At 39.3% G+C, this 18543-nt stretch overlaps 1 long non-coding RNA gene across 1 annotated transcript in view; it reads right to left on the reverse strand.

Moving 5' to 3' along the window:
* Positions 1 to 915: 915 nt before the first annotated feature.
* Positions 916 to 18543, reverse strand: part of LOC128247626 (uncharacterized) — a 35975-nt gene continuing 18347 nt past the window's right edge. The window contains exon 2 of the long non-coding RNA XR_016241670.1: positions 916 to 1306. This is a non-coding gene — a long non-coding RNA (uncharacterized LOC128247626). The remainder of the gene's footprint in view (positions 1307 to 18543) is intronic.

An 18543-nucleotide genomic window follows, 5' to 3' on the forward strand; every position in this document is an offset into this window, starting at 1 on the left:
TCTTCACCACTTCTTAGTTAAGTAAACTCATTTTCATCCTTCAGCTCCCTTCTCACTTTAATTTTTCCGTCATCACTCACATCCATTTCTGTTCCTCTTTTTCAGTTCCCATCTACCAAATTCACTCATAAGGCTTTAGTTGTCCGATGTGTTGCACAGTGAGACTGAGCCCCAGATCATATGGTTGCGAAGCAAACTTCTTAACCATACAGCCATGACTGTGCCTAGTATGTATGTACAAATGCACGTGCGCGCGCACTCATACATATATACATACGTACTTACGTACACACACACACACACACACACACACACACACACACACACACACATACGGCCATAAACAGAAGGCCACTGGAAATGATATCTACTTTACTGTGCCTATAGCAACATTTCTTATCATGGCCTCTAGTTTCCACAATTCTTGCGACATCATGGCATGACTAAGTATTTAGCCATACAGTCAGGTGGGTAAGCTAGGCACATCAGCTTTGGTTGGCAACAAGTTAAAGAGAAGGACACCTCTGACTCCAGATTTAGGAAAATGTGACTTGTCACGCTATGTCACGCTGAATATCCCCGAGAACTATGATAAGGGTACACGTGTCTGTGGAATGCTCAGCCACTTGCACGTTAATTTCACGAGCAGGCTGTTCCGTTGATCGGATCAACTGGAACCCTCGACGTCGTAAGCGACGGAGTGCCAACACACTTATGTTGAGCCAGTTCTTTTGTATGGATCACGGGAAGGGACACACATATATACACATATAAATATATGTAGGGATATATATAGATACAAAAACTAAATATCTTCAGGAGATAAACACATATGTAGAAGCATATAGATATTTATGTATATTAACAAATAAATTTACTTTTACATAGAGTGTAAAAGATAAAGAAAACTAAGTGGAGAATGCATAGATTTTTAACTCAACAGCTGTTTCTGGGAGCTCAGAATTGCATAATAGTTGTAATGTTCACAATCAGTAAATGGAATGTGTCAATGTATCCATATACCTACTTCCTTCATCAGCAGGGGAATTTGGTAGATATGAGTTCTCATTATGTTGTGAGAGATTTAACAGTTAAAGCACACATAAAGCTGTATATAATACCACATAACTACACACACACACACAAATATATGTATTATAACTAGACATATACATATTATGTGCATGCATGAATGTGTATAAATGTTGATATTCAACAGCTTGCCATTGCTGGTAAAATGAAAAAGTGTTGATGTTTATATTTCTTGTTGATATCACAGCTAGTCATTTAGCACTTTCAAGGACCTCTGAAATAAAAAAAAAAGTCCCTTAGCTCAAAAACAATTAAGGGTTAACTAACCACAAGAAGAGTATCCAGACGTAAATCATACTTCTCCTGTCTAACACATATTGCTGCAGAAAAACAATCATTAAATGGATAAACAAATGAATATGTATATAAACTATGACATATAAAGCAATTTGATATTCACAATAACTATTTAATGTTTAGAAAAAAATTAAACAATTACACTGAAGGCAACTTTTATGTATATTCTTTGCTCCACCCCACAACCTATATTCTGGTCATTGTATACTTTTTCACTGTACAAAGTATAAAACCAAGGACATTCATCTGCATTTAATAGTGTGTTGTTATGTAGATGTAATGATTGAAAATTTATAGAAATGTGTCTTTCTATTATAGAGCATGCTTTCTATGGTAGGATGTCCTTCTAATGCCAACCACTTTACATAGTGTATTGGATACCAAGCACACTCTGTAAACTGGTTGGCATTAGGAAGGGCATCCAGCCGTAAAATTTATGCTAAGTCAGACTGGAGTCCGGTGCAACTTCCCACCTTGCCAGCTCTGGTCAAACCATCCAACCATGCCAGCATGGACAACAGACGTTAAATGATGATGATGATGATGATGATGGTGAGTGAGGCTGCCATGTAACTCACAAGACTAAAAAGCCCTCTCATTTGAGGGAGAGTATACTAGAGAGAGAAGAAGGCAGAGTTACGCTAGGCATTGAGAAGTTAAAGCATAACACATGGTAATAAGTATGTGAGCAATGTAGCCCATTGAGACTCTACAACATGGCATGCCTGTAGTGGAACATACTTATCCAAGTTACCATGAAGTGGAGCAGAACCTGAAATCATGTGGTTTGAAAGCAAATTTCTTAACCACACATCCATGCCTGTATCTTGAAATAAACTTCTTAAACACAAAGCAATGCCTATGATGAGTTATCAGCTGACATGGAGAAATTTGTAGTAATTTCTTTCATTCTTTCTCGAGCTCAAATAAGAAATCATGTGTTTGATTGAATACTCTTTTACTCTCTTATACTTGTTTCAGTCGTTTTGACTGCGGCCAGGCTGGAGCACTGCCTTTAGTCGAGCAAATCGACACCAGGACTTATTCTTTGTAAGCCTAGTACTTATTCTATCAGTCTCTTTTGCTGAACCGCTAAGTTACGTAAACGTAAACACACCAGAATCGGTTGTCAAGCGATGTTGGGGGACAAACACAGACACTCAAACATACACTTATACATATACACACACACACACACATATATATATATATATATATACATATATACGACTGGCTTCTTTCAGTTTCCGTCTACCAAATCCACTCACAAGGCTTTGGTCAGCCCAAGGCTATAGTAGAAGACACTTGCCCAAGATGCCACGCAGTGGGACTGAACCCGGAACCATGTGGTTGGTAAGCAAGCTACTTACCACACAGCCACTCCTACGCCTTTTCTTCCTTATTGAATTCCAGGTCACAAATTTACAGAGGATGGAGTAAAGGAGTATAGCTAATTAAAACAATGCACAATGTATTATTGGAACTTATTTTATCAACTCAAGATTGATTGAAAATGAAATTGACTCTGGTTGGTCTAACTTCTAAGAAGATATCTTAATGTCAAATGGTATTTTGTCAGTGTTTCATTAATTCTGGCTTTCCACCGTTTGTGTCTAATTAAAAGTTAATGTCAACACCACCACAAACATTACTGCAACCACCATCAAGTAAATGTAAAACCCTACAAGTTTAAATTAAAGTTGTCAAGGGTTGAGTTACATCATCATCAGCATCATTTAATGCCTATCTCTTGTACTGGCATGAGTTGGACTGTTCAGCATAATCCTTGTGGTGGTGGCGGCAGTGGCGGCGGCAGAGGTGGTGGTGGTGGCGGCAGAGGTGGTGGTGGTGGCGGCAGAGGTGGTGGTGGTGGCGGCAGAGGTGGTGGTGGCGCCTGTGATGGTGGCAGTGGTAGCGGCAGCGCAATGGTGGTGTTAGCAGCTGTGGTTGATACAGTGGCACTGATGATGATGAGGAGGAGGAGGAGGAGGAGGAGGAGGAGGAGGAGGAGGAGAGGGAGGAGGAGGAGAGGGAGGAGGAGGAGAGGGAGGAGGAGGAGAGGGAGGAGGAGGAGAGGGAGGAGGAGGAGAGGGAGGAGGAGGAGAGGGAGGAGGAGGAGAGGGAGGAGGAGGAGAGGGAGGAGGAGGAGAGGGAGGAGGAGGAGAGGGAGGAGGAGGAGAGGGAGGAGGAGAGGGAGGAGGAGAGGGAGGAGGAGAGGGAGGAGGAGAGGGAGGAGGAGAGGGAGGAGGAGAGGGAGGAGGAGAGGGAGGAGGAGGAGGAGGATGAGGAGAGGGAGGAGGAGGAGAGGGAGGAGGAGGAGAGGGAGGAGGAGGAGAGGGAGGAGGAGGAGAGGGAGGAGGAGGAGAGGGAGGAGGAGGAGAGGGAGGAGGAGGAGGAGAGGGAGGAGGAGGAGGAGAGGGAGGAGGAGGAGGAGAGGGAGGAGGAGGAGGAGAGGGAGGAGGAGGAGGAGAGGGAGGAGGAGGAGGAGAGGGAGGAGGAGGAGGAGAGGGAGGAGGAGGAGGAGAGGGAGGAGGAGGAGGAGAGGGAGGAGGAGGAGGAGAGGGAGGAGGAGGAGGAGAGGGAGGAGGAGAGGGAGGGGAGGAGGGGAATGGGGAGGAGGGGAGAGGAGAGGGGAGGAGGGGAATGGGGAGGAGGGGAGAGGAGAGGGGAGGAGGGGAGAGGAGAGGGGAGGAGGGGAGAGGAGAGGGGAGGAGGAGGAGAGGGAGGAGGAGGAGAGGGAGGAGGAGGAGAGGGAGGAGAGGGAGGAGGAGGAGGAGGAGGAGGGTTGATGATGATTAAATACTATTTGATATTAAGATCTGTCTCTTTACAGGCAGGCAGGCCCAGCAGAGTTGATTTCACTTTCAATCAATCTTGAGGTGATAGAATAAATATCAATGATTGTTTTAATCAGTTGTACCACTTCCTCTATAAATTTGCAGCTGAGTGTTGATATTAGAAATCAATATTCAATTGAACACATGACATTTTATTTGAGAAAGAAAGAAAGAAAGAAAGGAAGGAAGGAAGGAAGGAAGGAAGGAAGCGGGGAAGGAGGAAGGGAGGAGAGAAGGAAGGAAGGAGAGAAGGAAGGAAGGAGAGAAGGAAGGAAGGAGAGAAGGAAGGAAGGAGAGAAGGAAGGAAGGAGAGAAGGAAGGAAGGAGAGAAGGAAGGAAGGAGAGAAGGAAGGAAGGAGAGAAGGAAGGAAGGAGAGAAGGAAGGAAGGAGAGAAGGAAGGAAGGAGAGAAGGAAGGAAGGAGGAACAAAGGAAGGAAGGAGGAACAAAGGAAGGAAGGAAGGAAGAGAAGGAGCGAGAGGAAGGAAAGATGGAAGGAAGAGAGGGGGAAGGATGGAAGGAAGAACAAAAGAAAGAAAGAAAGAAACAAAGAAACAAAGAAAGAAAGAGAGAAAGAAAGAATACTATGAATTCATCTAAGTCAGTTGACATCTCTCTGTGTTGTTTGATCTCCAATGGAATCCTGTCAAATTCTTGCAATTTACTTAGATTCAGCAATGTTAAGAATGGATATTTTGAAGAGCAAACACCAAAACATGATTGGAAATGCTAACCAATTTTGTGTTCAGTTCTTCAACCATCTCAGAAGTATTGCTTTAATGCTACTTGAATCTTAAACTATAAATGTTTTCTTCTTTTTTGCATGTCTACGAATCTCAATTGCTGGATTCAAGGTAGGACAACTGCTGTGCTAATAATACTTATTGAGGCAGAAACATGTGTTTATAGCCATCCTCTTACTTCTAGATAATCAGACTGTTTTTTTTTTCTTTTCTTCCTTAATGGTATGTCAGTTTCAGAGAATTCTTGCTTTTGAGGTTATCTCCGCTTCTTATTTAAAGTTGATCACAATTGCATCAACGCATTTGTTTACCCTACTCTGAAACACAAAATACTTTTGATAAATCAAGAATTTATCTTGTATTCTATTTCGTATTCTTTAATTCATGTTTATTGTTCATATTCATGTGGCTGAGCATTCTGAGTTATTTTTCCCAACTTATTTTAATTTTTTAAAAAATACATATTGTTTTACATGCATATATACATACTTACATACATACATACATGATGGCCATCCACACGTGACTGAGGAAGACCATTGCTGACCTTTAGGAACATTGTGCTCTCTAGGACTAACTTATATTTTGCATTTGCGGCTCCATTGGTGGCTAATGAGCCCTGCTCTTGACAAGCATACATGACTGCAAACATTGCAGACCAAGCTTTCCCCATTTACTATACGAGTCGTGCGCTTTCGTGCAGCTTGCTTAAGTTCTTCATGCTGGTTACATGCTCTCTCAAAAGTGTCGATCCCCTCCTTAACCTGCTTCCTCCATCTGTGGCGATGACAGGCATTGTTCTCTCAGTCAGTGTCCTGCATATCACAGGCCTTTAATGAGGACTTGACACAGTCCTTAAATCGCAGCCTTGGTTTCTGCTGGAGTCTCCTTCCATTCACAAGTTCTCCATATAGCACCTGCTTAGGAATCCTGCTATCCTTCATTCAAATAAGGTGTCCAATCCATACATACATACATACATACATACATACATACATACATACATACATACATACATACATACATATATACATACATGCATACATGCATACATACATATGTATATACATACATGCATGCATATATATACATGCATGCATATGTACATACATACATACATACATATGTACATGCATACATACATACAAGCACACACACATACATGCAAACACACACACGCACACATACACACACGCACACACACATGCATGCACATATGCATGCACTTACATGGATGACTGCAGAAAGACATTGACGGTTACTCAATAACCAAATAGGCATCAATATGAAATTTGTTAATTTGTTAATCTGAATTAACAGAATTACACAGAATTAACAACATAAGCAAGTGCACTTTTACCACCAAAGCAACTGAATCTGCAGAGACTGGCAGTGAGAGGGAGAAGGGAGGAAAAGAGAGAGAGAGACAGAGACAGAGAGAAAGAGAGATAGAGAGACAGACAGAGAAAGATAGACAGACAGGCAGACAGACAGAACGAGAGAGAAAGTGAGAGAGAGAGTGAGAGAAAGAAGAGAAGCCCCTACCACCTCTCTGTTCTACCAAAAGCAGCCTGAGTTCTTTAGAAATTCAATCTGTGTGACCCTGAAATTCACCCATAACCCTACCATCACATTGCCACCGCTCATCACCTCCACCACTACATCATTCACCACCACCACTACCACCTCTACTACTACTACCATTGCCAGAAGTACTGCCACCAACACAGCCAACACCACCACCACCACCACTATGCTATCTACCCCACTGCCACCATTACCTCACAAAGAAGTGAACCTGTACACAGATGAGAGGAGGTTAAACGATAAATGTTTTGGAGCGAACCATTTATGAGAATGTCATGGGAGTGAAAGTGAGGTCTAGCTTTCAATAGAATCCAAGTACTATACACATACATACACATATACAATGCATACACATGTATACACACATACACACACACACACACATGTATATATATATATATATATATATGTTCTTTTACTCTTTCTTTTCTTGTTTCAGTCATTTGACTGTGGCCATGCTGGAACACCCCCCTTAAAGGGTTTTAGTCGAGCAAATCAACTCCAGGTCATATTCTTTGTACACCTAGTACTTATTCTATCAGTCTCTTTTGCCAAACCGCTAAGTTACAGGGATATAAACACACCAACATCAGTTCTCAAGCAATGGTGGAGGGACAAACATAGATACAAAGACACACATACATAAACATATACATATATATGTATATATATATATATATGTAGCATAAACTCAGGTGAAATTCCTCTCTCCCATTTATTATATATACATGCATTTGAACATAGCTGGGAACAGCTAGCCTTTGGCTGCTATTTGGATCACATTGTGTCCACTACTCTGATTGGTTGGTATTGGTGTAATTTGTCTCATACTCAGTTGTGACAACTTGCCGCATATAACCAGTCAGAGGCTCTAAATAGGATCACATGGGACAATCTGTTTACTACCCTGTTTTAGCCTACAGCTCCTTATAAAAACTCAACTTTTCCTCATTCCAGTGTCTTTGATTCCAGACCTTTTAAGGTCTAGCCACTGACCTCATCCTAGCTTGTATGACTGTGTATAGAAGAATATATTAATCAATGAAATTCCAACTAAGTCTGTTTTCCAGGTTTTATTATTTGCAATTGTAACAATTTTACAATATTGAAATAAACTAGTGCTTTCATGTGTTTTGCAATCATCAGGGTTTATGTAGTGACAGTCATGTTCCACAATTGACAACTGTTGTCAATTGTAGACCACGACTGTCACTACAAAACCCTGATGAAAGCATAATGCATGAAAGCGCAAGTTTATTTCAATATTGTAAAATTGTAAAAATTGCAAATAATAAAATGTGGAAAACAGACTTGGTTGGAATTTCATTGATTAACACACACACACACACACACATTAATACATACATACATAGATGTTGACAGGCAGGCAGGTAGGCAAGCAGCTAGGTCATATATGTGAGTGTAATATTTATCCCCTACACAACCTACCTCAGTGCACGTTAGTTTTAGCACCTAAAACATATTTAGCCTTAGACTGCAATACCCATTTTATTGTATTCCATTACCAGCATGAATATGAATCCAACTGCACAGTTATGAATTTTTTCTCAGTTTTCTTCAGAGTTCACTTAACTAAAACAGCACATAGCCATTTATAGAATATGTTTTAATATTTGCACAGAGTGAATTTCCAGGTTATTGTTAATTTGACGACCATTATGAAATTATTAATGTACCAACGCAACATGAAAGTTTAAAAGGAAAAGGTCAGCATAAAACATTATATATAGAGAGAGAGTACTATAACTCATAACATACACACACACGCTAGTGTACATGCTTAATATATATGATATAGATAGATAGATAGATAGATAGATAGATAGATAGATAGATAGATAGATAGATAGACAGACAGACAGATAGACAGGCAGGCAGGCAGGTAGGCAGGCAGACAGACAGGCAGACAGACAGACAGACAGACAGATGGATGGACAGCTGATATATATATATAGAAGCCCATTGTATATATGTATATATGTGTATGTATGTGTGTGTGTATGTTTGTGTGTCTGTGTTTGTCCCCCCAGCATCGCTTGACAACCAATGGTGTGTTTACGTCCCTGTAACTTAGTGGTTCGGCAAAAGAGACCGATAGAATAAGTACTAGGCTTCCAAAGAAAAAGTCCTGGGGTCGATTTGCTCGACTAAAAGACGGTGCTCCAGCATGGCCGCAGTCAAATGACTGAAACAAGTAAAAGAGTAAAAGAGAGAGAGATAGATAGATAGATAGATAGATAGATAGATAGATAGATAGATAGATAGATAGATAGACAGGTGATATCTGAGTGGTTGGCGTTAGGAAGGGCATCCAGCTGTAGAAACTCTGCCAAATTAGATTGGAGCCTGGTGTTGCCATCCGGTTTCACCAGTCCTCAGTCAAATCGTCCAACCCATGCTGGCATGGAAAGCGGACGTTAAACGATGATGGTGATGATGATGATGATATATATATAGAGATAGATAGATAGATAAATAGATAAAGACATACATACACAGACACACACAGACACACACACACATACACGCACACACACACACACATACATACATACATACATACATACATACATACATACATAAAATATTTTTATATTTTGAATAAAAGTTTTTTCTAGGAATGACATTTAGGCTATGTGCATATTAATAGATATAGGTATACATACACATATGAATATAATATACATATGCATATATATATATATATATATATATATATATATATATATACATACGTATTTGTATACATTTGTACCTACATACATGCATTTTTTTTTATTTATTTATTTATGTGTTTCAGCCAAGTGGCTGCGGTCATGCTGGTGCACCACCGTGATTTTCACGTTCTTTGCATGGCTCTTCTCCCCCACCTGACATGGTCCAATCAAGAGTTTTGATGGCACATCTGGTGTATAAGAGAATTTGACACAGCTGCCCTAAACTGCGTCTCATTACGAGCCATTGGTTCGTCTAGTATCGTGGAGAGGAAAGCGTCAAGTTTTGTCTTGAAGATCTCCGCATCCATGTCTTGCATGTCTCTCAAATGTTTTGGCAGGGCATTGAAGAGCTGAGGTCCTCTGAAACCGAGGCTGCTGCAGTATCTCGTTCTTATGTGAGATGCAGTGGACGGTACCTTTGGCACCATGCAGTGGCGACCCGTGCGGGCATTCCTGTAGTACTTGATACCAAAGTTTGGCACCAGTCCTTCCAGTATTTTCCATATGTATATTATTACATATCTCTCCCGCCTGCGCTCCAGGGAGTAGAGACCTAGTGCCTTCAGTCGCTCCCTGTAGTTCATCTGTTGGACTGTGGCGATCTTTTTTGTATAGTGCCGCTGAATTGCCTCATATATATATGAGTGTGGTAAGAAGTGCCGCTGAATTGCCTCATATATATATGAGTGTGGTAAGAAGTTTGTTTCCCAAGCACATAATTCTGGGTTCAGTCCCACTGTGTGGCACCTTGAACAAGCGTCTTCTACTATCACCTCAGAGCAACCAAAGCCTTGTGAGTTGATTTGGTAGACAGAAACTGAAAGAAGCCTATTGCATATATTTATATGTGTGTGTGTGACCTTGTGCATGTGTTTGTCACCCACCACTGCTTGGCAACTGGTGTTGGTGTGTTTTTGTCCCCATAACTCAATGGTTCAGCAGTAGAAACCAGTAGAATGAGTATGAGGTTTAAAAAAAAAAAAAGAATTATTGGGGTCAATTCATTTGATTAAAACTCTTCAAGCCAGTGTGCCAACGTGACCACACTCTAATGAATGAAACAAGTAAAAGATAAAAGATATGAGGGTGTGTATATTTGCGCAGGAGTGGCTGTGAGATAAGTAGCTTGTTTACCAACCACATAGTTCCGGGTTCAGTCCCACTGCGTGGCACCTTGGGCAAGTGTCTTCTACTATAACCTCGGGCCGACCAAAGCCTTGTGAGTGGATTTGGTAGACGGAAACTGAAAGAGGCCCGTTGTATATATATATACATATATATATACTTTATTTAAAAGCAGCAGAAATATAACAAAAGACTGTTACTCTGAGTTTCACGTTTCCGTTCATCGGACAGTTTTGCTTACTCCGGTATATATATATATATATATATATATATATGTATGTATGTGAGTGTATATATTTGTGTGTCTGTGTTTGTCCCCCCACCATCGCTTGACAACCGATGCTGGTGTGTTTACGTCCCCATAACTTAGCGGTTCGGCAAAAGAGACCGATAGAATAAGTACTAGGCTTACAAAGAATAAGTCCTGGGGTCGATTTGCTCGACTAAAGGCGGTGCTCCAGCATGGCCGCAGTCAAATGACTGAAACAAGTAAAAGAGTAAAAGAGTAAAAGAGTAAAAGAGAATGATTCTTATAACTTCCCTAATTCTGTTCACTATGTATAAAAGGCAAGGTATATAAGAACATTTCTCTCTTGTGATTTAAGTTTTAGAAACTAAATTTCTGCAATACATATTTTAAAGTGTACAAAGATTCAGAAATATTTACCCATTCACCTAACACTGCAGGGTATTAGGTGGGTGGGCAAATATTAAATAGAGAATAATGTCGGTAAACTTGAAAGCAGCTCTCAGTATAAAGTTACAAATCTGATTACGCATAATTATGTATGCACACGCATACATGTCAGTATGCATAAACACACATACAAACATATATGAATGTGTATATATGTATATATATATATATATATATATGTATGTATTCGTGTTAATATATACACATACAGCTGCATACATATATATGCGTTTATGTACACACACATACATAAACACATATGCATGTATGTGTCTGTGTATGTTTGTGTGTATGTGCATGCATGTCTATGTGTGACGTGTGTGAGTAAATGGATATACACACACGCATATAAATACATTATATGTGTGTGTGTGTGTGTGTGTGTGTGTGTGTGTGTACATATATATATATATATATGTGTGTGTATATATATATATATACACACACACACACACATACCACATTATAAATACATAAGCATTATATATATAGACAGAGAGATAAACAGACAGACAGTTATAAATACATGTAGATACATACATAAAGTGCATGTATATACATTTGTGCATATATGATTACCCCTTTGCAAAAATATGTATATGATGGTTACTGAAGTAGAGGAGGGGAAATATGCATTTCTTGTTACCCCATTCTAACTTTCATCTGAGACTAAGCTCATATCTTCATATGCAGGCCAATTCAGTAAATTGCCTAAGCATTATACCACAGGGACTAGTGGATATAATATTATCTTTGAGTCACTTAACTTAACCATCATGTTGGTAAAAAATAGAAGTATCTTTCTTTACAATGGAAATGTTCCAATGTAAACTGAATCTCTCGCTAATATTACAAGCTAATTCTACAAGCAGTCACTCATACTTAAGTCTCAGGGAGGTTAGCACATGTGCCTTTGAGACACCTTATATAGTATATAGTATTACTAACCTCACAGTCTTATATTGCATATTTTTCAACCTTTTTCACAGATAACTTCATCAAAAGAGTTGGGCTTACAGATTCCTCCATCCATCTATCTTCTCTGCCCACTGTTCCTGTGAAGACTGTGGGGGCATTCTCTTCAGGCACCTTCTCCATATGGCCCAATCAGAAGCATCCATCATTACATTTTCCAACAGGATTCCAAACAATGACCAACTGAGACTATGGATATTATCCAACCATCTCATTCTTGGTCCACCCTTAGGTCTTTCAGCTGGTTGGCTCTACTTCAAGAATCTCTATTGTGATTCCTTCCAGCAATATTCTAATCACATGTCTGTAGTACAAGAGTTGTGACCACTCAGTACAGAGAAGTAGTGGCTCTAACTGGAATGACTCCCTGATCTTTGAGTTACAGAACCTGTCAAGGAACATAACTCCAGAAATCCTTCAGTAGAACCCATTTCAGCCACTGAACTTACAGATAATTGATTTAATGGATTTTCTTGTATTTTTCTAGGAACCAGGTGGCGCTAGTTTCCTTACCATAAAAGATGTGCACCCACATGTCACTTCTTCTTTTTCTATAATACGCACTGGTGTTAAGACATGAACATGGAGATGAGCTAAGGACTGAACTTTGAATAATTTCTGCCTGCAATTAGAAATGGAAATTTCCCTCTCAGTTCCTGTTACAAAACAACTGTTCGTTAACTGAGTTTCCTTAAGTTCCCACTTATGAAACTCAGCAAAATGCATTCAACCTTTTTATATCAATTCCAGACAGTTTCACTTGGATAATTATATACCATGCATGTACACATTTGTCCCATATCAAAATAAATTTCTTATGCTTGAAGTTGTTACAAGTTCACACATGTTGTCATCGTTTCTTATTGTACAAGTATTAACAGCTATTAAAGATGACTAGAATGTAACATTAAATTAGTGGGCTAAAAACCTACTAAAATTTTTATTGCAATATATATAAAAAAAACAAACAGACAAGTTCACATGAAACTCGTGCACGCCATGTGACTGGCAGTTTTTAATTATTTAATCAAATGTACAGCACTTGTTATATATTGATTAGGAGTTCAATATGCGACACAAGGTTCATTGAGTGCCTTTTTTCAAGGCACTAGCACTAAAGAGGTAACCAGATCTTTGACAAGACTAAAGGATCCAATCAGTTCCACTTCTGTTTGCTCACCAACCACTTTATAGAGTATTCTGGGCAGGTTTATAGTATCGCCAACAAAAGAGATGTTGTTATATACCCTGAAAACTTGAGAATCTCTATCACTCAGTAAAGTGTTCACTTAGGGTGACATGTCAGGTAAGAAAACAAAAGAATAATGATAGAAATATAGTGAAAGGAATAAAAGAATGGTAGAAGAGGTGAGGTTGTAATAGGAGTGGATAAATAGTAGAATTAAATGATGAGTGTTAATGCCTGGTAATCCAAGAGCAGAAGGGATAATGGTAGATATGACTCAGGATGAGTGAGGGAGTTAGAGTAATTAGAATGAAAGGGAAAGAGAGTTGTTGGAGAGAGGAGAGGGACAGATAGGTCTCGAGACATCTTCAGTTAAACAGGGAGCATGGTTCAGCAAGAAGGAAAGATTCACAAACTTCCTCATGTTCTTAGTCTCACTGGCAGCCATGTTCAGTAAGAGTGGAAAGCTAAGTGAGTAATAGAGAGATAAGAACAAGGGAAACATGAGTGATAGTGGTGTGAGCCACAGAAACATGAGTGATAGTACTGTGAGCCACAGAGGCATGAGTGATAATAGTCATGAGTGACAGAAGCGTGAGTGAAAGCAGAATAATTGATAACAGAGGTGAAAGGGTGTCAAAGTTCAGGTGGGGGCAGTAATAGTAGACTTGAAAGTTTACACACACACACACACACACACACACACACACACACATACACACACACACACACACACACACGCATACACACACACACACACACACATACATCATACATACAAATTTACATTCACATACATATGCATGTATGATACACTTTAGACTTCTCAGTTACATTACAACCATTTTTGTAAATTTCAGTTTTCCAAGTTTACACAAGTGATTGGGTCTTCCTTGTGGTCAGGGTACATATCTATCTATCTATCTATCTATCTATCTATCTATCTATCTATCTACCTGTGTGTGTGTGTGTGTGTGTGTGTGTACATATATATATATATATATATATATATATATATATATATAGTAGCACAGGAGTGGCTGTGTGGTAAGTAGCTTGCTTACCAACCACATGGTTCCAGGTTCAGTCCCACTGCATGGCACCTTGGGCAAGTGTCTTCTACTATAGCCTCGGGCCGACCAAAGCCTTGCAAGTGGATTTGGTAGACGGAAACTAAAAGAAGCCTGTCGTTTATATATATATATATATATATGTATATATATATATATATATATATATGTATATATATATATATATATATATATATATATATATATATATATGTATGTGTGTGTATATGTTTGTGTGTCTGTGTTTGTCCCCGCAACATCGCTTGACAACCGATGCTGGTAGTATGTTTACGTCCCCATCACCAAGCGGTTCAGTAAAAGAGATCAATAGAATAAGTACTAGGCTTACAAAGAATAAGTCCTGGGGTCGATTTACTCGACTAAAGACGGTGTTCTAGCATGGCCGCAGTCAAATGACTGAAACAAGTAAAAAGAGTAAAGAGATATGTATATATATATATATATATGCAATAATACCTCACTTAACAAGGACTTGCTTTATGAGTTTTATTTTTCAAGCACAAGATCCAAATTTTGAATGAAGTGCAATAGTTTCTACAACCATAACAAATGTTTCTGCATGCTATCAAAAAATTTATAGAGAGCAAAAAAAATTGCTTCTTCTCAGTAAACAACTCTAGACTTGTTTTTTTAAAAAGAAATCTACAAGTCCGTCTATGAGTGCTTGTGAATTGGTGATTGTGTCTACAAGGGATGGTGTGCATGAGTCTAGTGCAAGTGAAAGTGATTCAGAAAACGATTATAATAATATTTTTTATTATAAATGATCATGACATTCTTTTTACTTTACATAAAATGTTCTTTAGATTCTACTGTTGTTTTATTGCCATTTATTTATGAGTATTATAAATTTCATAAGTAAAATATTTTTCTGGGAATGAATTACGATTTATAATAACTACTATGAGAAATTATTGCTCTGCTTTATGAGTTTTTGCTTTACGAGTGTTCTCCAGGACCAAATTAGCTTGTATATCAAAGCATTATGTGTGTATACATGTATATATATTCCTTGTATTATTACATTATTGAACGCACACGTCCTTTTTTGCAAGTAAGTCTATATATACATATATGTATATATATATATCTTTGAATGTATACGCACACACATAGGTACAGACAGACACACAGACACACACACACACACACACACACACACACATTTATGTATGTGTGTGTGTGTGTGTGTGTGTGTGTGTATGCATGTATGTACACATGCACATATACATTCAGATTAAATTTTAAAAAAATGTATTCAATGTAGTAGAAATTATTTGTTCTTTCAAAGCTGATGATTCATCCCACTAGAGTATCAACAGACTGAATCATTGACTTCAAACAAACACACACACGCAAAAACTGTGCTAATAAGAAGGACAGTGTCTATTTTAGCCAACTGTACAAGTCATTCCAATGTTGGGGCTTAATATTGTATATGTATGCAATCATCACCATCATAATCATTGTTGTTGTCGTCATTGTTGTCATCGTCATCATCATCATTTAACATCCATTTTCCAAACCAGCAAGGGCTGGACGGTTTGGCTGGAGCTGATAAAGTCGGGGATCGCATTAGGCTCCATTGTCTGTTCTAGTATGGTTTCTATAGCCGAATGCCCTTCCTAATGCCAACCACTCCACAAAATGTACTGGGTGCTTTTTACGTGGCACCAGCACCATTGCTTATAATGTGGCACCAGCATGATTGCTTTTAATGTGACACCAGCACATGATATATAGACTTTATGATGTACATGGTAAACTGCAACAAACCTACAGGAAACACTGTAAGCATCACATAATTAAATAAAATAGACTTGGCAGTGTCATAAAGAAGTTCACTTCCCAACCTCAAGGTTCTGGGTTCAGTCCCACTGCATGGTACCTCAGGCAAGTGTCTTCTACTATAGTCCACTCCAAGCCAGCTAAGCCTTGTGAGTGGACAACAATGACAATGTTGATGCCACTGGCAATGATGATGATGACGACGACGGCGATGATGACAATGATGATGATGATGACAATGATGACAATGATGATGCCACAGATAATGCTTCCACTGATAACAATGATGATAGTGCCAGTGGTCATGATGACAATGTTGATTACAAGGATGATAATGGTGACAATGATGTCAACACTTATGCTGCTGTTGCTGCTGCTGCTGCTGCTGATGATGATGATGATGATGATAACACTGATGATGTCAACACTGATGATGACAATGATGATGATGATGATGGTGGTGGTGGTGGTGGTGGTGGTGGTGGCGGCGGCGGCGGTGGTGGTGGTGGTGATGATGATGACGGTGGTGGTGGTGGTGGTGGTGGTGGTGATGATGATGATGATGATGATGGTGATGATGATGATGATGGTGATGATGATGATGATGATGATGATGATGATGATAATGATGATGGTAGTGGTGGTGGTGGTGGTGGTGGTGGTGGTAATGATGATGATGATGATGATGGTAGTAGTGGTGGTGGTGGTGGTGATGGTGGTGGTGGTGGTGGTGATAATGGTGATGATGGTGATGATGATGATGATGACAATAAAGATGATGATGATGATGATGATGATGATGATGATGATGATTTTACTAAATTATTCAACATTACATTATGTAAAAAAAATATAATTTTAAAACCATAAATTGTTAATTTCATTTTCCTGGGTTAGATGAGACATGAGATTGATTTGGTGGAAGTGGTGTTAGCAGTAGAGTCGATAGTTTGTTGTTATGAATTAGGGGAGAACCCCCAGCTTTTGTCTCCCATTGAAAGAAGTTTGAAGTGACTGAGGAATGACTGACTCTAACAACAAGCAGATGGGTCATTAATATCATCAGCAGACTTAATTAACAACTGCAGTAGGCTTTGATACCAACCCAACCGAGACTGTCCCAGATTTTATGATACTTCATGTTTTAAAGTGATCAAAATTAAAATCTTCCATAAAAATTTTCAATTTAATTTATCTTCCAAGCACCAGCTTAATAATGACAAAATTATTTTATCGAATACTTCCTCGTTTTCATAATTAGCTAAAGCAAAAGAAGTGTATTTCAGCAGAAATATAGTTACAAAAGTGATAAGAATTGTCTTTGAGATTGAACTGAGTTTCATTTACTCTCTTTTACTCTTTTACTTGTTTCAGTCATTTGACTGCAGCCATGCTGGAGCACCGCCTTTAGTCGAGTAAATCGACCCCAGGACTTATTCTTTGTAAGCCTGGTACTTATTCTATCGGTCTCTTTTGCCGAATCGCTAAGTTACAGGGATGTAAACACACCAGCGTCGGTTGTCGAGCGATGTTGGGGGGACAAACACAGACACAAACATATAGACACACATACATATATATACATATATACGATGGGCTTCTTTCAGTTTCCGTCTACCAAATCCACTCACAAGGCTTTGGTCGGCCCGAGGCTATAGTAAAAGACACTTACTTGCCCAAGGTGCCATGCAGTGGGACTGAACCCGGAACCATGTGGCTGGTAAGCAAGCTACTTACCACACAGCCACTCCTGCGCCTATTTGTTCATCTTGGTGATGTTGTTTCTTGACAGGGAGTTTCTTTAAGGTTCTAACACGTTAACAATATTGCTACACATCAATGCCTGTTGCAAGTCAATGAAAAAATGGTATTAAAAAATGTTTCTTCTATAACAGAGAGTTTTGAAGGAAGACATTCAACAAAAGCAAATGGATCTGTAGAACGCAAAAAATTAGATTCTTCCCAATGACAATGCACCCGGTCACTGAGCTCTCCTCACTTGTAGATTTCTTGGCAAAAACAATATAGTATCACTTCTGCATCCACCTTATTCACCAGATTTAGCCCCGGCTGACTTCCATCTCTTTCCGAAAATGAAAATGCAGCTCAAAGGTCATCATTTTAACACCATTGTCAAGATCCAGAGCAAATCGCAGAAGCTCCTTGACTCACAGAAAATGACTTCCGGGCCGGATTCTAAAAATGGAAGGAGCACTGGCACTGGTGTATTGCTCTGCAAGGGGACTATTTTGAAGGAGATGATGTTAATACTTAATTAAATAATTTTGTTGTGTCTTGGGAAAGCCATTCTGTTTCAATGCCTTTGGCATCCGTGCTAGTGGAGCGCTAAGAGCACCATCCGAGCGTGATCATGGCCAGGGCCGCTGC

This window comes from Octopus bimaculoides, chromosome 4, assembly GCF_046866305.1.
Source record: "Octopus bimaculoides isolate indiv1 chromosome 4, ASM4686630v1, whole genome shotgun sequence".
Taxonomy (NCBI): domain Eukaryota; kingdom Metazoa; phylum Mollusca; class Cephalopoda; order Octopoda; family Octopodidae; genus Octopus; species Octopus bimaculoides.